The 21744-nt window shown below is 35.7% G+C and overlaps 1 protein-coding gene across 13 annotated transcripts in view; it reads left to right on the top strand.

The window, feature by feature from the left end:
• The window catches only part of SOX5 (SRY-box transcription factor 5), a 946176-nt gene that overhangs the window by 129806 nt on the left and 794626 nt on the right, over window positions 1-21744 (top strand). For all 13 annotated transcript variants that reach the window (XM_088798391.1, XM_088798399.1, XM_088798419.1 and 10 more), the window contains exon 2: window positions 5923-6004. The gene's annotated coding sequence lies outside the window, so the exon portion shown is untranslated. The remainder of the gene's footprint in view (window positions 1-5922; window positions 6005-21744) is intronic.

Below are 21744 nucleotides of genomic sequence, written 5' to 3'. Positions count from 1 at the left end.
GTTGGGCCATTAATTTGATATCAATTGATACTTTTGGCAAATGGCTAAGTTTAAACTCTAGTGTTCTGGTGAAATTCTGCTGTAGATGACTGATGACATTGTATCTGCCATGTTCTTAATTTGCCTTCCTTACGGGAATGACGCATAACTGCATCCTCAAGCTGATTGTTGACACACTTTAGATTTTAAAAAATGAATATTTTTATTCTTCATTGTTTAGTAACATCAGACCTCAGTTCTAGGCTCAACTCTGTTACTTGCCCGTGACCTGGTACAAGTTAGCTTCATCTCTCTATAATGTATTTTCTGTAAAAGGTGTACAATAGCCTAGGTGATTAAGCCCATTTATAATTTTAACAGACTTTGAGTAACTGATGGTCCATAATCTTGATAAATAAAATAAATGGAAAATTTTGTTCATACTTCAAAGACCTTTCAGATTTCTGTTTACTTTAATGCACTAGAAAACACATTCTTAGACGTTATCTTTAAAGTGTCTATCCAAAATAGTATGCATCAAATGACAGAAATCTTGGTTTTTCAAATCAGTAAGGTTCCCCCCCAAACTAATCTCAATTAATTTCTGTTTTCTTTTTAGTGTAAGTATGCCTGCATGTGTAGTTCTAGATGGGGGAAAACAGGAGAGTTTGGGGTCGGGGGGAAGCAGGAAGAATATCTCACATAGCTACATTTATTCTGATGTTTAGATTTTTGATTTACTAACTCACCAATTTGCAAAAATATTCAATAGGATAGGACATGATTTATGACACACTTCACTCAAACTGGTAAAACAATGACACCATCAGACTATGATAAACTATGTATATATAATGTCATACCTAAAGCAACCACTAAAAGCTATATGAAGAGACACTCAAAAACACTGTAGGCAGATCAAAATTGAATTACAAAAAAATTTGAATGAAGGTAGGAAAAAGAAAACAGAGAATTAAAAAATAGAAAAGAATTGCAAAATGAAGCCCTAACATACCATTAATTACATTAAATGTAAGGAGTCTAAATACAACAATTAAGAGACATATTGTCAGAGAGTATAAGAAAAGTCTTCAATTATAATGATACAGGCAGGATGAAAGTAAAAGAATGAATAAAGATATATTATGAAAACATTAATAAAAAGAAAATAGGCTTTGGAGCAAAGAAAATTCCAGTGACAGAGAAGAATTTTATGTAATGATAAAGGAATTGCTCCATCAACAAGATGTGGCAATCCTAAATATATATGCACTAAATTACTGAGCTGCAAAATACATGAAGCAAAAAATGACAAATTCAAAAAAAGAAATACACAAATTCACAAATATAGTTGAAGATTTCAACAACCCTATTTATCAATCCCTAGAAAACTAGATGCAAAATCAGCAAGGATATAGAAAACTCAACAACATCTGTAACCAACAGACTATAATTGACACTTTACCCAACAGCTGCAGAACACACATTCTTTTCGTGTGATCATGGAACATATACAATATTGACCCTCTCCTGGGCCAGGAAACACAGCTCAAGAAATTTAAAAGAATTAAAATCATATGGAAGGTATTCTTTGACCACCATGGAATCAAATTAGAAATCAATAACAGAAATAAAGCAGAAAAATCTCTTAGCACTTGGAAAGTAAGCAGCATACACTATAAATAACTTATAGGTCACAAAGGATGTGTCAAGGGACATAAAAATACATTGCACTGAATGAAAATAAAAATGTAACATCCAAATTTGTGGGTCACAGGTAAGAACTGCTGAAAGGGAAGTTTATACTTTAAATGTATATATTAGAAAAAGTCTCAAATTAATAATCCGCGCTCCCACTTCAAGAACCTAGAATAAGAAGAGCTAAATATAACCAAAGCAAGCAGAAGGAAGGAAATGATGCTAAGGAAAAAAGTCAATAAAATTGAAAAACAATCAATTTTTAAAACCTGGTTATTTGAAAAGATTGAGAAAATTGACAAACCTCTAACATGAGTAACAAAGAAAAAAGAGAAACGACACAATTTACTAATATTAGGAATGAGAAAGGGTTTATCTCTACAGACCCTGCAGACATCAAAAGGGTAATATGCTAATACTACAAACAATTCTACACACATAAATTTGAAAACTTAGATTAAATGGACCAATTCCTCAAAAAACACAATTTCACAACTCATGCAGTATTAAATAGATAATTTGAATAGCCCTATAACTAAGAAGGAAATTGAATGTGTAATTTTAAAACTTCCAAAAAAACAACACCTGGTCCCAGAGGTTCTACTAGAGAATTCTAACTAGCATTGAAAGAAGTAACATTAATTCTATGCAGTCTATTCCAACAAACCATTTATTTCATGTAAGTAGTACTACCCAGATACCCAAATCAGACAAAGACAGTATAAAAGAAATGAAAACTAGAGAACAATATCCCTCATGAATGCAGATACACAAATACTTCATAAAATAGTAGCAAATAGAATTTAGCAATATATATAAAAAAAAATAAAGCTTGACAAATTAGTAGTTATTCCAGGATGCAAGGCTGGTTCAACTTGAAAAACTGTCAGTATGATTCGCCAGGGTTAATGGGCTAAAAAAGAAACAGCACATGATCCTATCAATTAATGCAAAAAAAAGAAGAAATCAACACCTAGTCATGATAAAAAACCCTCACAAGAAGTAGGAACAGAGCACTTCCTCAGAGTGACATAGAGCATCTATAAAAAATAAAAATCTACAACTGACATTACTTTTAATGACGAAAGCCTGAATTCTTTCCTCTCAGATGAAGAACAAGGTCAAGAATGTCTGCACTCTATGCTTTTATTCAATACAGTGCTAAAATTTCCAGCCAGTGCAAAAGATAAGAAAAATTAATTAAAAGCATAGAGATAAGAAAAGAAGAAATCAAACTGTTCCTATTTGTAAGTGACATGATTCTTTATATAGAAAATCCCAAGGAACTTAAAAAAGCAAAAAAAACAACAACCCAAAAACAAACAAAAAAACCACTCCCCATACTTGTGAGTTCAGAGAACTAGTAGGATATAAACTAAACATACAAAAATTAATTATATTCCTATAGAATAGCAATAAACAATAGGACATCAAAATAAAAAATATATATGATACCATTTACAATCACTAAAAAATTTAAATACTTAGGTATAAATCTAATAAAACATTTATAGAACTTGTATACCAAAACCCATGTAATACTGCTGGAAGACCTAAATAGATAAATATATCATATTCATGGACTGGGAGACTCACCATAGCAAAGATGTCACTTCTCCCCAATCTGATATACAGGTTTCACACAACTTCTATCAAAATTCCAGCAAGACTTTTTGTAGATATTGGCAAGATTATTCTAAAATTTATTTAGAAAGGGAAAGGAATCTAAATAGTCGAATAAAGTAGGAGGAATTAATTTACCCAATTTCAAGATTTATTATACAGCTTCATTAATCAAGACCATGTAATATTGGCAGAGAGATTGCAATGGGATAGCATAGAGAACCTAGAAATTGACCCACACAAATATATACAACTGATTCTGACAAAGGTGCAAATGGTTTCAAATGGCGTTGGAGCAAACAGATATCCATAGGCAAATTGAAGCTTGACCTAAGTCTTACTTTTACAAAATTTAACTCAAACTATATCATGAAGTTACATGAAAAACTTAAAGCTATAAAACTTTTATGGAAAAAGTAGAAAATTTCAGTATCTTGGGTTAGGCAGAGCATTTTTAGATATTACACCAAAAGTATGATCCATAAAAGGAAAAAAATTGATAAATTGGACTTTATCAAAATTAAAAACCTTATTAAAAATTAAAAAAAATTGGGAGGATGAAAAGACAAGATAAAGACTGGGAGAAAATATCTGCAAACTATATATCTGACAAAAGACTAGTATTAAGAATATAAACTTTCAAAACTATAGTAAAAAATAAACAATTCAATTAGAGCATGGACAAACGCATGAAGAAACATTTCTGGGAGAAGATATATATATAGATAACAAGTATCTGAGAAGACATGCATAATCATTAATTGTTACAGAAAAAACCGAATGGCTGAAAAAATATAATGACATCAACAAACTGGCAAGGATGCATAGAAACTGGCTCACTCATGCATTGCTGGTGAGGATGTAAAATGGTACAGCTATTCTGCAAAACAGTTTGGCAGGTTTTTAAAGAAAACTTAACATACATCTACCATACAATCCAGCAAGTGCACTCCTGGGCATTTATCCCAGAGAAAGAAAAACTTATGCTCACACAAAAACCTGTATACAAATGTTTATAGCAGCTTTATTATAATAACCCCAAACTGGAAATGATGCAGTGTCCTTCTATGAGTGAATGGTTAAACGATTCATGCCATAGAACACTACTCAACAAGAAAAATGAATGAACTATTGATAGACACACCAACCTGGATGAATCTCTAGATACTTACATTGAGTTTATGATTTCATTTATATACTTGAAATGAAAAATAGAGAAATCGTGAATAGATGAATGGTTTGCAGGTTTTAAGGAAAAAGTAGGGTGGGAGGGGAATGGGTGTGGCTATAATAAGGCGACGTGAGGGATTCTTATGGTGACGAAAGTGTTCTGTATGTTGACTCTATTGATGTAATGGTCTTGATTTTGATATTTTACTATAGCTTTGCAAGATGTTACCTTTGAGTAAAGAATGCACAGGGTCTCTCTGTATTATTTCTTATAAATGCATGTAAATCTACAATTACCTCAGACAAAAAGTCTTACTTAAAAAGACAACTCTCTGGATTTTAGGTTAAAATTCAAAGCCTCCCCTTGGCCCTTTCCAACCTCATTCATTTCCTGCTTCTCTGTCTCTCACGTCATGCTGCATGCAGCCACAGAGACCTTTTTGCTGTTCCTGGACATGTCTAACAAGCTCTTACCACATGACCTTGATACAGTAACCCTGCCTTATCTGCAGGGCACATGTTCCAAGATGCCCAATGGCTGCCTGAAACTGTGGATAGTAGCAAACCCTATATATGCTATTTTTTTTTACACATATGTACCTATGATAAACTTTAATTTATAAATTAGGCATGGTAAGAGATTAGAACAGTTATGATACAGTGTAAGAAAAGAAATAGAACAGTTGTGATACAGTGTAAGAAAAGTTCTATGAATGTCACTCTCAAGATATGGTATTGTACTGTACTCACCCTTTTTGTGATGACATGAGATGTTAACTATACATAATGAGATGAAGTGAGGTACTCAGAACAACATGCAATTTCAAACTTATGAATTGTTTGTTTCTGAAATTTCTCATTTAATATTTTCACACCACGGTGACCCCCAGGTAACTGAAACCACGGAAAGTAAAATGTCGAATGAGGGAGATTACTGTGCTTGCTGCTCCCTCTGCCTGGAAAGCTCCTCCCTCTGGCTTACTCTCTGCATCCTGGCCTCTGCTTAAATGTTACCTTATCAGAGAAGTTTGTCCTTGAACAGTCTGTTTAAAGTAGCACCCCCGTCACAGTCTCTTCTCCTACCTGGATTTATTTTTCTTCTCTCATTAGAAACAAATTTGGTATTTTTAAAAATTCCCAGTTCTTATCGGAACCATACATTTCCTACTGCGCCTCCTTGTTTCTATGTGTTATGGGATTTGGAGCATTTGATGTCAAAAACTGGTTCGGTCCCTTTTCTTTCCTTCTGCTGATGGCTCTGAATCTGTCTGGGTGGAATTTAAGGGTTCTGTAGTACCTAACATGCTCTCTATTTTATGATGCTCAGCTTATCACAATTCACTGGATTTCCCCAAGTAACTAATGTTTGAAAGAGTCAACCTTGACTCCACATGACTCCACATGCCATGCATGAATCTGCTTCTAAATAACTTAGCTCTTATTTTCTTCTAGGCTTTTTAATCAGCCCGCAGTGTAAAGACACACTTCACAAGGATCCTTAGACATCTTGGACAAGCTATCCCGTATGTGGCAGGTATGTCTCCATCTAGACCCTGAGTGTGCAAGAAATGGAACTGTCTTTCTTCTTCTGTAGATAAATCTGCATTCTATTTAGATTCCCGCTTTAACCGTGTGGCAACAATCTGAGATGTCATCCAAGTTCTGGGTGATTTTATGAGGTACTAAACTTCTGATGGGTGATGCACCTGCTCCTTGGCTCACCGAATGGGGAAAGACGCATGATTCAAGGAAATGAAATAAAATGCTTCAAATATTATACCCCCTATGATAAAGAATATTGCTTGTCCTCTTTTGTGTATCTACCATGTGATTTTTAATCTTTATAATGGCACTGAATCCTTTATAGTAAGGATTTGCCATTTGAGGAAACCAGGATGTTGGTTTGCTACAGCTGCCATAACCAAGTACCACAAACAGCGTGTCTTAAACAGAAATGCATTGTCTCACAGATCCGGAGGCTAGAAGTCTGAATTCAAGGTGTCAACAGGCTTGTTTCTCTCTGAGGACCATGTGGGAAGAATCTGTTCCAGCCCTTTTCCTTGGCTTGTAGACAGCATTTTTCCCCTGTGTGTTTACATCATCTTTCCTCTGTGAGTGTCTGTCTCTAAGTCCAAGTTTCCTTTTTATATAAGGATGTCAGTCATATTAGATCAAGGCTCAAACAAATGACCTCGTCTTCACTAATTCCACCTGCAACAACCCTGTTTTCAAAAGTCACATTCTGAGCTTCTGGGCGTTAGGACTTCAACATATGAATTTTTTGGGGGTGGGGGGAGCTGGGGACACAGGGTTCAAAGAGGCTTCCTGGCTTCACCGTCACACAGACCTTGAAACGCCATTACAGAGATTCTCCACCATAACTGTATGACTCAGCAGTTGCGTTCTTTCTGCTTTATTTACTGCACTTCATCTCAGGCAACTCGTGTTGCAGGCCTGTGCAATGAGGAGAGTGTGGCTTTCCTTTCAGCAACAAAACCAAGGCTGGGTAAGGCATGGATCCATTTAGGAAAGGAACCCTTACTTAGACATAAGGTCATGCCATCGATGAATTCAGAATAACTCGCTTACACAAAGGAGAAACAAGAACATGTTTGGGGAGAGATCCACTCTAATTCCATCATACTATAGGATACAAAATGAATTTATACTTGAACCAGAGGTGTATATTACACCAAGATTCAAATGGCTCTAAAGCTGCTAAGATGGTGTCAACCTGAGTTTGGTGGTATTATTCCTATATCCTGTGATTTATATTTTTGGTGCTCTTGACCTATATTCATATATAAGTAGGCCATATGGATGTGGTCTGTTTCACGTAAGACATGTTTAAAACGTGTAATGAAACAACATATTTAAATCATGCAAAAGACAAAGGGGGAAAAATCTCTGCTATAGAGTCCCTGCAGGCATTTCCTGGATAATGATGATAGCTTTACTAAAAAAGATAAAGTATGCTCAACTTCAGTGAGGATTATATTCAGGAGAATTATCAGATTATTTTGGATATTTTTCTTTTTGAAACAATTCTTCAGTGCATCCTAGATGGGAGATAGGAATTGCAATAGTGATTTGGAAAAGTGGCTTTGTACGTATGAACATAATTTGAGTCTTGTAATATTTAGCAGTGTTTTATTTCCAACAGCAAATCTATATATTATTTCTTTCAGTTAGTGCCTGAAATATACACCTACAGAAATAAATTCATTATAAGATTTTTCTTGACAAAACTCTGATAGATGATCACTTACTGAGAAATATGTGTACTGAGGAATATTTAAGAAAAATACCCTTTAATGACACTGCACTAATGATATATATTTAGCTAATTGTGTACAAAGATCTACACATGATTTCATATAAAGTAGACTGATGGCCAGGTAAATAAGCCTGGCACAGGTGTGCAGAGTTCTGAGAATTAGATAGCAGATCTAATGAAAAGTAGAGGGAGCTTCAAAGAAATATTTTATTGTAAATTAGATTTCCCATTATAAAACACATATAACCACTTAACAAAAAATGCTTTTAAATAAGGGTAAAAAATTGCTAAGAATATCAATAAGCAAAAGCAAAAAAGTAACCTTTTGATATATTTGCTTCTCTTTCTTTTTTATTCATTTGTTCAACTGAGGATTGCTAGCATTTAATGCAGACATTTGGGAACTAAGGATGGAGAGGACAAAGTTTCTGCCCTGATTTACTTTATCAGGGAAATAGACAGTCAATGAGTCCTTAGAATAGGTCATAAGTACAGTACTAGAGGACTGTGGGCCAGAGAACTAGGTATCAACTCTATCGTCAGGTCTGGAAAGGCTTTGACAGGTAGGTTGGGATAAAAACCTGAGAAGAAATCTGTTAGCCAGAAAAGAGAAGAAAATACATTTCAGTTTGAGGAAAGAACATCTGCCAAGGTATGGGAGGATTAAAATAACATTATACAGGAACTGTAAATAATGTAGCATGTCTGGAACAATAGAGAATGAGGTTGGAGAAGTAGTGGAGATAATATCATGGGTATTAGTGCGAGGTATCCTCCTGCAAGAAAAGTTTCAAGAAGGAAGAGAATATGTTTAGAATTTCACTTTGGAAAAATTAACCTTTGGCAATATGATTGGATGGCTGGCTTAGAAATTACAGACCTTAGACACTAAGGGTTTGGTAAGAAGCTGAAATAAAGTTTAAACAAATGACACTTTGCTTGCATGCGCCTCTAGCAGAATTTTGGTAGGGACACTAAAATTTATTCTGATGGTCATATGTTTTTATAAAATTTGCAAAAAATGTGAGTTTTTAACGTCAATTAATTGTGAGTACTTTCTATATTATTACCCCTCTGTTTTGCTACTCTTAATGTGGGCATTGGTGACACAGATTTCGTGTTCACAATTTTACCTTTGTTTTCTTTAAACGAGCCCCAGCATTGTATAAGCTTAGGCCTCACTTTGCAAATCCAGCCCCAAGACAATATTGCAGCAATCCAGAAGAGAAATAGCTCCTAAATCAAGATAGTATTTGTAGAGATGAAGAAGAAAAAGATGAGAAGACTAAGGAGAAAGAATTATTGGCTCTGTTGTGAGGCAAACGATAGTGCCAAGATTTCTCACTTCTATAGCTTAGTGAGTGATAAGGCTGTTAACAGGAAAAAAAAAAAAATGGTAGGGGCAGGTCACTATTGTAAATAACAGTTTATTAAACATCTTTGTGTGCATATTTCATATTTTGGGATTTACAAAAATGGATTTGCTGTATCACAGTGTATAAATATTTCAATGAATTTTGTTATCTGTTACCAAATTGCTTTTCAGATACCATGTTTCCCCCAAAATAAGACCTAACTGGAAAATAAGCCCTAGCATGATTTTTCAGGATGACATCCCCTGAACAGAAGCCCTAATGCATCTTTTGGAGCAAACCTTAATATAAGACACAGTCTTATTTAAGACTTATTTATAAAACCTTAATATAAGACTTAATTTTCGGGGAAATACAGTAGGTAGTATGCCATTTAACATGATGTATAAATGAGTTTCCTTGTCTACTCCCTCTAGCATTGGGCATTATAATTCTCAAATTAAATTATTGGGTAAAATCAGTACCTCCTTTTCATTTTACTCTGAGGTGAGATAAATACCATCCATTACTGTTAGCTCTGCATAGAAATCTATTTTCAGGGGGTGATTATAGTGGTCTTTTCCTGGTAGTAATTTAGGAAGCATTAGGAGGTAGTTGTAAATCTTTTATGTAAGTAGTTATGTTATATACTCTACATGCATGCATTCATACATATATTATAAAATCTAGATGTAGATTGGGCTAAAACAATTGTGTAGATCAGATAGTTTGAGACCAGGTATCAGCAAATTTTTTTCTGATAATTTTTTTTTTCCAGATAGTAAATATTTTAGGCTTTGTGGGTTAGGGGATGAAATTGAGGATACTATGGAATACTTCAAGAGAGAAAAAAATTTTCCACGAAATTTTTACTGACATAGTTCAAAATGTAATAATTGAGTAAATTTTTTATAATAGAAGTCAAATGATGAGAAAAATTGAATTCTTTTTGGGGAGGAGACATTTCACTCAATTGTAGTTCAAAGTTAATGTTCTCTATCATCAAATTGATTGTAAATGTTAATTCATTAAGCTGTTTGTGTTTCAGAGGCGGTGAGCTGAATTTGGATCACGGTCCATACTGTGCCAACCCTATTTTAGACAACCATATTTAAAAGTCATTTTTTCCATTAGGCTTTGTTAAATATTTAATTTGATGATAAGTTTCATACTTTATTTGAACCCATGGCCATCTACAACATGCAAAATACCAAAATGCACATGCACACCTGTGTGTGTGTGTGTGTGTGTGTGTGTGTGTGTGTGTAGCATGAGTGGTTTCATTCTGCATTGCCAGTGGTACTGGGATATATTTGGGATTCTAACACTATTACAACAAAGCATTTTGTCTATTTAGGTTAGGAGCCCAGAGAAGTGAAACAGGAAACTAGACTTGGCAGGTCCAAATTTGGTCTGTTGATGTATGTATTAGAATGACTTTGAACGTTCCCTGTTTTGACTTGAGTTGACTATAATTGGTTCTGTTCATTAACGTCTGTTTCTGCAAACTTTTGGGAGTTTGCGCTTTGGTTTTAGCTTTGCTGTTGCTCAGCAACTTTCCAAAATATATTAATTCTTCCCTCACCCTCCCTCCCAAGCTTGATGTCTTGAAATATTTTTTATAACTCACATTTAATTTGCTAATGATTTTTGTGGTAAGGCCACCCAGTTTCTAAAGTTTCAAGAAAGAAAAGGAGAGATGAAGAAAATAAACAAAATGGAAAGATATGGAAATTTTGAAAGCTAGTAAACAGGTCGTTTCACCCACTGTAGAGATTGGGCCATCTAGTATCTCGAAAGTTTCAACTGGAATTTGATTCCGAAATTTAAGAACATTTTTTCCTTTAAACTTTTAATGAATGGTTTGGGAAATCCATTAAAACTTAGATAAATTTAGCTACTTTCATGAGTATGCTGAATTATGGGTTGGAATTCTTAAAAACCGAGGATTGGATTGAAAGTTTATGTTTTATCTTTTTAGTCAATATGGGTGCAAAGAATTGGTATCTTTTTAATGTATAATCAAAAAGAATTCAAATGAATAAACTCAATATGCAAACCTTATTTTAAAAAATATTGAAAATCTTTTCTTGCATTACTGGTATGTAGAATATTTTGATTTAATATTCTGTTTAATGGATACATATGCTATATCTATTTTTGCAACAAACACAGCTATGTATATTTTTTAGAGATAATGTGTTATTAGATTGCAATTTGTTTTTGAGAGTCAGCACAGGAGAAAAATTCCATCAAAATTAAATCAGAGAGACCCTGGTGTGTGTGGGGGGAGGTCCACCAAAAAGGGAGTCAAATGGGGATAAGCTGATTTTCAATTAAGTGGGACAGAGTTATGTTGTTTGTAAACACTTCTATGTATAGCGAAGTATTCATGGTGTCCCCTTTGCCTAGATCACTGTGACACACAGGTGAGGAACCAGCGACCCTCTGGACCTGTCCTGTAGCACTGACACCTGACACATGCAGGTGGAGGGGAAAAACTAGGTTTGAAACATACAGAAACAGAATCTACTCTGTGGAGAACCCTTCTTATGATTAGATGTGTAATACTGTAAACAGATAACATGGTTTGTATCAATGGCCAGTCACAATAGACGTTCTCTCCTGTCAAAAATGTAATGTCTAATTCAGTTTATACTATTATTAATGCATTAGATATTTTTACCTTTTTTGATCAATATTACATAAATAGAGTTTCTCAGATGTCTGTTGTTTTAGGATACAAACTTGTAGCAGTAATACAAGCAGCAAGTACCACTGTGTGTGTGCAGCTGCGTGTTTTCTGAAACCCAACTATGTAGAGTTAAAAACCAATTTTGATTAAACATACTAGATAGAATGGATTATCTTTCTATTTTCTCTATAGAAAACAATATTTACAAAGAGGCAATCAAAGAGTACGCAGCCAAAAACTTAGGGAAAAAAGCATTAGAGAGGTGTGCTCAGAGAGCTAATTATCTGAATATTATATATTTTTCCAGATTTGTGATGTTGGTGATATTTCTCAGCATTTTAAAGTAATAATTTATTGGGATTCTTTCATTGTAAAGAAATATTCACTTTCATGTTAAATTAATTTTTTAAAATTTGTATTCTTATTCTGAAATTGCATAAGCTTTGGGCCCCCAGAAAACTGGATCCACAGAATAAATACTTATTAAATATTTAGATACCATAAAGGTAAGAGTCACTTTTAGCCTAGCATAGAGCCTAGTTTATAATAGTCACTCATTATGTGTTTGAAATTGAATGCTTCTTCATAAAAACAATGAGTTATTTTTTGCAGTGATAACTGGTGCTTTATACGGACATTAAATGATACTTGTAAGCTGTAGCTAAAAATTTCTACCTTCTCAGTATCTTGAGGTGATAAAATCATTGTTTCTACCAACGATTTTCTTATGGGTGAAAAACTGTGAAAACTTCATTTAACCAGGGATTTGACATATGCAAATATTATCATTTCCCTCAACCATTTTTTCTTTCTTTCTTTTTCTTTCTTTTTTTGGTTTAATTTGTCAAAAGAAAAAAAAAAAAACAGGAAGGAAGGACGAAAGAGGAGGGGAAGAGGGAAGGTACAGAGAGGTAGGGAGGGGTGGGAGCAGAGAGGGAGGGAAAGAGAAAGCCTCATAAGTCAGAAGACTTTTTGCTCAGAATGAATTATATTGTAGTGGTAGGAGAATCTTTGAACAGGTACCTCAAATTCTGAGAAGTGACCAGGACACAATTAATTAATGGTACTCCTAGGAAAGTACTAGCAAAGTACTATTAAGATTCTCTATACATAGCTCCTTCCCAATAGAAAGTTTTAAGCAAAACTGTATGTAACTAGTACATTTTGGGGATGATGGCATCTGCCTGTGTTAAAGAACTTCTTGTCACTGGGCAGTACTTACAATGTTTCAAGGAATTAAGCCCAACATCTTCCTATGGTAAACTCATTTTACCATTTTGGCTATCATCACAAAGACAGTCACAACCTGTCCTAAGCATCTCTGTGCTCACCTGTCCCAATTGTCCCTGGAGATTTAGGCATGCTCTACACACGTATAGACAACCCCTTTTCAAAGCATCCCTTTTGGGCACACAAATGGATGGGAGTTCACAAAGATGCATCCAGGGATGACTGTTCCTACATCGTTCACCCGATTACTTCTGGGTGTGTTGATGGAGGAAGCCTGAGAGTGGATGCAGGACCAAGCAGGGGCTGCTGCTGTGCTGGCATCAACAGGGTTAACCAGCCTTGCCAGCATGAACAATGGAAACAGGGCAGCTCTAAATGAAATGAGCTGAATATTTCATTCGGCCACTCAGCTGCCTGCTCCAATTGCCTCCTTTACTAAAATAAGAGCTTAATCTGAAGTGACAACAACATCAGTTTTTGTGTGCTCCAGTCACACTGAACATGACTTCCTTAACATAAACACTATTTACATGGACCGTCTGGATATAGCAGGGAATCAGGAGCGTGCCCAGCTAAGACACAGGGTACAATGAAGGACGAGGAGCAGGCAGCTGAGAATTAACATCAGCAAATGAAAGCCTGACCCTCAGAGGGCATGTCCCTGATACGTTTTAAAATGAGAGAGCATTGCACCAGTAACCTTAGCCTTTGTAAAGATGATGCCATTTAAAATAAAATAGCACCTTTTCAGTTTAGACACTTAACCAAATGCATTATGTCTGACCCATTTTCCAACTTACGTGACACGAGAGGATGGATCCCTAGCTGCAATTATTAGAATCTTTCAAACAATTGCAACCAATAACCTCCCTTTCCAGACTCCTTTTCATAGCAGTTGTACTTCTTTGAGATAAAGAGGGAATTTCGTTCAGTGAGGGCAGGCCACACAGAGACGTTGGGGGAGTGGGAAAGAAGATGTGACCCTTGAACTGAAGGCTTTGATGTCAGTGCTAGTGGCACCCAGGAAATCCCTGTTTGAAAGTGATTTTCAGCTTGAGAGTTCTGGAAGATTAGAAATCGGAGTGTGACACGGCACCAGCCTGTCAGACTCCACAAAATAACACAAGTTACTTATTTCTAGCACCTCAGAATAGATAATGAAGGAGATAGAAATCCTCAATATACATTATTGATGGTTTATTTGCACAAGGAGGATGCTATAGTATTATTTTTACTCTGCTAGCCACCCTCTGGGAACAAAATGTAGAAATATTTAACTTAGTCCTATTAGAATTATTACAGTGAACGAGATTCGGTGGTTTTTCCACCAGCTTCATAGAAAAGGAAAGGAAAGCACAGAGAATTTGCTCATACATCTGAAGTCACACAGTGAATCAGAGAGCAACAGGGAAGGAATTTTGTTTTTGTTTTTGTTTTTTGCCAATTTTTTCTGCTTCCTTCATTAATGCTCTCATTTCTAAAATGGCTCTTCTCTTAAAATTTCCTGTGACTGAGCCCTGTAGAGGGCTGATACCAGACACTGATCTGTGACTCTGAAGACCTGAGGCTGCGGACAAAATGGTAGCTCTTTTTAAAACACAATTCTGGGTTATCTTTTCTCATACTTCAGGCTATGTGCCTGAGTGAATCCTTGCAGCCATTACCCCTGTGTTGGCGTATTTTAGACACAGGTCTTATTCACTAAGAAGAGAGGGACTGATCATTTAAAATAAGTTTTTGTTGTTTTTTGTTGTTGTTTTTTTTTTAAGAAAAGTGTAATGAGTAACAGGAAGAAAAATGGGAGAATCATCAATATCTAGGTGGCCTTGATAGGACACTTGTTAATCAATAGTCATTTGCTGAGAATCTGTGAGATCATCAAGCATTATAAAATGATCTCTGACCCTTTGAAGCCCACCCTCTAGTGAAAAGTTTTATCATAATTTGAAAAAAAAGTAGTTGAGACTCTGGCGGAAAACCAGTAAGAATATGATTGGGAAAATTTTTAAATGCTGTTTTTGGTGTTTGAAATAATGCTCTTCTACTGTGTTTTCAACCTCATTTTTAACTTACAGGAAATGTGAACAAAAGGACCCTCTTTTGCTCACCACTTATTAAGCATGCATCAGCTCTTTCAGGTACTATTCTAGTTGTGTCCCCAAAAGAATAACTCGTGTTCTCTCACAATCTGATGAGGATACTACAACTTGTACAAATATCAATTGTACACCTTGGTGAGTGCCTTGATAAAACAGGTACCAAATGCTTCAGAGCAGAGAAGAGCTGGGAATTACCTGCTCTGTGAGACCTCTTCAAATGACAAGGAACTTAGCATCTATCCCCAGTAGTAGTCAGCTCTTCAGCTTGGTCTGAATAGTCAACAAATGTCACCTGGGAATGGCAAAGTCACTGGGATGGGGTCCATGCACAGATTCGGCTTGGGAGGCAGCCTCTGCACAGATTATTGAAATGGGAATTTGCTAAAGGCACATGGGAAGCTGAGCTGTGCTTGGCGCTCCTCTGTCCAGTGTCTCGGCGTCATTCAGCTACAATAAGGTTCATGATGACCCTCTCTTTTTCTTTCTCAATGGCTTGCCTTCTCATGGGATGCCTCTATTGCTTTGTTGCCTCTTAGTATGAAGGGGTGTGATTAGCCAGAGACAGGTGCAGGATTTCTCTTGGGGTAAGTGATAAAACCCACTTTGAATAATTTCAGGGCTCTAATGAGAAAATGCCTAAAATAGACTCAGGTAGTCTACTGTCTCTTCCATTGTCTTTCAGCCACTTTACTCCTAGTTAATTAACAGTGGCCAGGGTCTCAGTTCTGAAATACTGTTGTATATCATTAACTAAGCCACTATAGTTTTATGTTTTCCCAATGTAGAATGTTTTAAGAATACTTTGCCATTCTTATTTTCATGTAGATGAATATTAGACGATTCCCTGTAAAATGAATCATAAAAACCCCTTCTTTCCTCCTTTACTATTTTTATTTTAAACCTTTAGGGAAAGATGTATTTGCTGTGTTGTATATGTTGTATGTGGTGTCATCTCCTCTCTCTTCATTGAAAATGAGGGACAAAATTTTCTCTTGCTAAAATAGAAGATACTGTTTTACAATTTTTTAAAGAAGAGTTTTGCCATTTTCTAATATAAGTTTCACACTGAGTACTAGTTTTCATGAAAAGGACCATGTTTTAAAGCATAATCCAGATAGAAGATTGTGTATCTCACACATTTCTGCTTAATCATTTAATGTTTTATTGTAAGTTTTGCCCAGTTAATTGCTAGCAGAAAAATTCATTTTTTTACATCTCACCATTCAAACATCTAGTGATTGGGGGTTCGGGGGTGGCGAGTGGCAGATTGAGTACAGGCGACCCTCAAACTCTATCTTCTCCAAGCCCTTGCAAAACCTTTCCGTATAATATCGGGTTGTCATTCTCTTATCTCCCACCTTGATTGGCCTATAATTGCATCCCATCTGCAAGACCACAACCCAAAAGTCAGCATTGTGATTTTGCAGCAGCTGATGCTGCGGAAGGTCAATGCTGTGCAGATATTGATGAGCTTGCTAATTTGTTTAGTAGACAGAATTTAGAATGGGGAACAGGATGTGTCTGCTAGATGTCATCATCCATCAGCCCAGGCTGCCCCAGGCACTGGGTTTGCTTTTTGCCAGATTCTAATTTTGCTGTATTTTTTCTTTGCTTCAATCTACTTTATTCATTTATTATCGTTTGGAGAGTGGTGTTTGAGATAGGGAAAAAATACCCATGCCTCGCACTTGAGATTGAAGGTTCTCATATGTTGCTGTGTTTTGATATCAGAGGATTCAGACTGAACCTGTTGGTCAGTTGATTGATGTAGTTAGTGAACTACATCACCCCTAAAGCACAGGGTGACCGGCAGACTTGTCAAAGTTGCCCTTAGGCCTACGTGTTTCTCCCCATCTTCACCAAGATCAGCATTTGTATTACTAGATTTCTTCCTTTGGGCTTCACTTTCAATTCATTTAAAAATTATGTTTTTGAGCATCTACTTTATGTTAGTTATTATTGTAGGTAATAATAATTATTACTGGTGACTATGTTGGTGAACAAGACAGAAAATCCCCTGCTCTGAAAGTGCTTAGATTTTAGGGCTGAAGATACAAATTAAAAAAATAAGTATACCATACTTTAAAAGAGTGATAAATCAAATGGAGGAAATAGAGTAAAGGGTAGAGTTGGAAGTGCTATTTTAGGTAAAGAGGTCAGGAAAAGTTCTCGGAGGAGATGACCCCTGAGACGTGAATGAGTACAAGTCATGTGAAAATCTATGGGGAGACTTTAGGGGGAAGGAATGGTAAAGGTAAAGACCCAGAAGAGACATTGAGTATGTGAAGTTCCAGGAACAGCAAGAAAGCCTGCAAAGGTAAAGCCGATGGGAGGGGACAGGGTGGCAGGAGGCAGCAGGGAGATGAAATTGGAGAGGAAAGCAGGGTGAGGCCACTTGCATTTAATTCTAAGTGTGATGGGAAGCTGGTTGTTATTGGTGGAGTAACTTGACGAGATGAACATTTGTAAAAGCTTACTCTGTCTATGTGTGGAGAATAGACTGGAGGGGGACAAAAGCAGGGAGATCAGTGGGGAAACCATTACAGCAATCCAGTGAGAGGTGATTCTTGCGTGTCCTAGAGTGACAGTAGTGAAATGGCAAGAAGTAGTCATGATTTCATATATGTTTCATAGATCTAGCTGATGGTTTGGATTCAGAGGGGTGCAGAAAGGAGAACAATCAGAGGTGCTATTTAGATGTTTTGATTTCAAGTACTGAATGGTCACTGTGCCCATAATTAACCCATGTATATTGGGGTGAGGTGGTTACTAACAAGATGTTGTTTTTGAAGACTCATTGTTTGCAAAATTTGAAATAGCATGTAGAAGAAAGGAAATGCTAGAAGACACAAAATGAGTAAATGTTACCCTAAATTTAAAATGAGAGGAAAAGTTATATTTTTAAAATGCTATGTTTTAAGGATTTTAGTAAAATTCTAGATTGTGTTATTATATAGATCATTTCTAAAAACTTAGAAGGAAAACAGTGTTCACCAGAAGCCAGTGTGGGTTTTCTGAGATTCAATCATGCAAAATTAACTTCTTTTAAATAGAGCTACCCTATTATCAGATGTCATCATTTATAAAATATAGTTTTATATTATAAAATTCTGAGAAATTACGAAGGGAATTGGTTCGGTTAAAGTATAGTAATATAGACTAATAGCTGAAGAACCATATCTAAAGGATATAGATTAGTATATGGTTATCAATCTGAAGAGAGTTCTCTAGTCAGGTGTCACCCATTCTATTCATTGGCTTATCCTCTTTATGATTTTTGTTAAGACCTTTGATGAAGGAAGGAAGACGATGAGGCAACTAATACTTTAATCTTTTCTGACAAAGACATATTGGTACTTCAACCCATTTTATCTCATTTGGTGCTTAGGAAGCCAGTGTTAAGCTCAATGTTGGCCAAAATTTAATGGGATGAAATTTCATAGTGTTAAAATAATTCTACATGTAATTTTAAATCAATGGGTCAATTATGGGCAGGGGAATATCTGAATTGATAGTCCATTGTCAACATATTATGGTTGATTTTATGTTCAATGTAAGCCAACAGTAGGACATAGCTGCTTAAACAAGAGGTAGCGTCCCTTTTTAACAGCATTAATAGAAGAAATATAGTGTCCATAACTAATGATGTAATTGCTTGGTAAAATGTACATGGTCAGTTCACATATGTCACTATGGGTAAAATAATTTGAAGGATATTGACAATTTAATGTCTAAAGCTGGTCAGTGAGAGTAAATAATCTAGAAACCAGTAGTTCATATAAAGAGGAATTGGTTAGCCTGAAAAAGAGAAACTTAGGGAGAATTTCAAAACAATCTTCAAAAATATGAAAAAGAATTAGCCTTGAGTCAGTCCGAGTCTGGCAAGAAACTGATGATGGACTTAAATGAAATGATATGAGGAGAGTTTATTACAGGAAGTAATTATAAGGATATTAACAAGGTTGAAAATATCATGACCACAATAAGATATCACTTCATGCTCACTAGGATGGCTATGATAAAAAAGATAGGTAATAAGTGTTCGTAAGGATATGGAGAAATTGAAACCCTCATACACCGCTAATGGGAATGTAAAATGGGCAGCTATTTGGAAAAGAGTATGGTTGCTCCTGAGAACTTCCAAGCTTGTGAGTTACCATATGGCCTGCAACTCCATTTCTAAGTTCATTCACGAGAGATAAAAAATATATGTCCACACAAAAACTTGTACATGTTTATAGCAGAATTATTCATAATAGCCAAATAGCAGAAACAACCCAACTATTCATCAACTGATGAGTAGATAAATAAAATGTGGTATATCTATACAATGGAATATAACTTGGCAATAAAAAGAAATGAAGTATTGATATATATATATATATATATATATATATATATATATATATATATGTATGTATATGCACACTGACAATATAGCTAAGCCTTGAAAACATCATCCCAAGTGACCAAAGCCATTTATTATTCCATTTATATGAAATGTCCAGATAAACGAATTTATAACGACAGAAAGATTAGTAGCTGCCTGGGGCTGAGGGGTTGGGAAAAAATGGAGAGTGACTGCTAATGGATATGGGGTTTCTTTTTGTAGCGATGAAAAATGATTATAGTAATGGTTTTACAACTTTGTGACTTTATTAAAAACCAATGAATTATATACTTTGGGTGAATGTATGATATGTGAGTTATATCTCAATAAAGCTGTTATTAAGAAGAACCAACAAGGGTTGGTACAGTACTCTGGAGGGTAATAACAGGGAGTTGTCACCATGCTTAGGCCTGAAGGGACAAGGAGGGGAGCTGTATGGAGAAGCCCACCTGCCTAGAGAGATACCATCAGATTCTGAGAGTCACCTGTAAAGAGGGAGCTGCAGAAATGCATATCCTGATCTCACTCTTCTCTTTCTTTCTGATCTCCTGCTGATGTCTCCTATTTAAAACCCAACTAGAAGCTTGGGAGCTAGTCTCTTAATGTGATTCACAGAAATCAGTCTCCTGGGGCACAGAGCTGGGTGAAGGGTGGAGCCTGTCTGTGGGTGTGAAAACACAAGTGATTCTGTGTATATTCAGAACTGAGTCTAGTAGAGGAAAGTCAAAATTGGATGTGTCACCTGAAAATGAAGGGAAATCTGACCTCTGGAAATAGAGTTGGACTGAATCTGAGATTACGATAGTGAAATTACATAGAGGATTCCAGTTTTAAGTGAAGGATTGAATTAATTACCTCTGAAAGTTCCCTTGCAGTTGTTTCTGCCTCTAACCACTAGCACGTTGGCACTGATTGTATTATCCTTTGGCTAGCTGTGATCTTGGAAGTTCAAGGTTTGGGTTTTGGCTAATAGACGTAAGAGTAGGTACATTTTGATGAGAGGGGGAAATCAAAGGGAATATTATAAGTATGGGGTATTCACCTTGAGTTCAACTTCACAGAACAAATAAATTGAACACTAATGTGGTCAGAGACGGTCTGAGGGTAAAAGTGGAGGAAGAAAAAGAAAGAAGCTTGTCATCAAAGAAGATGTAGGATTTGGAGAAATAAAATTTGCCTACTTAATGATTTTACTGATTATGTATATTAGCGCTACTTTCCGTTTTAGTTTAAACAGACAATAAAATGATTGCACTTTAATATTCTGGCTAAGAAAATTATAGCTGGCTTTTATGATGCATATAAGATGTCAAAACAGCATGTCTTCTCTCCTGCATATTTCACCAAGATTCCTTCTGGATTTGTAGGGGGAGTTACAGATGCCCCATGGAAGCCACATCTGACTTGGTGCTATGCACAGAAGGCATGCTTCATGTGACTCCTCGTTCCTTTTGCAAAGATGGGATCTATAGGATTAGGTTGAATGTATGAGAAGAGAGTGGAAGGTTCCTTGTGATCCTGCTCATGGAGACGCTGTATTCAGCAACCCCGTGGTTTGCAGGCACTTAATGTTGATGACTTTAGAGAAGTTATTTGATGCGTTTTATGGTTTTCTAAAATTGGTACTTTTACTCTGTGCCATGCTTTATATCTACTACATTAAATATATAGCAGTATAATCATTTACATGGTCCAGTGCCAAAATACAGAAACGAAGATGCTCATTTACAACTGTGGACAATATCCAAATAAACCACTGATATGCCCTGCCAACTTAAATGGATGGAGGATTTGGAAGAAATACTCAAGACTGTGGAAGTATACTTTCCTATTTATTTTATTTCTGAAATCAAGATATAGCTTACATATACTTGATTAGACATTTCTTGGCTTTTTAGAAATGACATTAATTTGTTCCCTCTTCAATATTTTGTATAGTCAATTTTATTATTTAACTAAAGGCCAATAATTTTAGATTACTTGTTCTTATTTCTTCAAGTACTATTTTAATTTTCATCAACTTGCTACTCATATAAATCATTCCTTGTAATGGATGGCATTTCACCGGTATAGGACATTTGTTTGGATATAGGACATTTGGTATACGATTATTGTTCAGATACGCATTTCTCAATTAAGTGACAAATATCCAGGAGTGCAGCTTTCTCAATTGCTTCCCATTCCACATTTTCATGTATGTTATTTATTCTTCACTGTTGTTTTTGGGTTTC

Source organism: Rhinolophus sinicus, chromosome 1 (genome assembly GCF_057876585.1).
Source record: "Rhinolophus sinicus isolate RSI-liver-muscle chromosome 1, RSI-T2T, whole genome shotgun sequence".
Taxonomy (NCBI): Eukaryota; Metazoa; Chordata; class Mammalia; order Chiroptera; family Rhinolophidae; genus Rhinolophus; species Rhinolophus sinicus.
The sequence above is the reverse complement of the archived record's forward strand: the minus strand, read 5'-3'. Positions and strand labels throughout refer to the sequence as shown.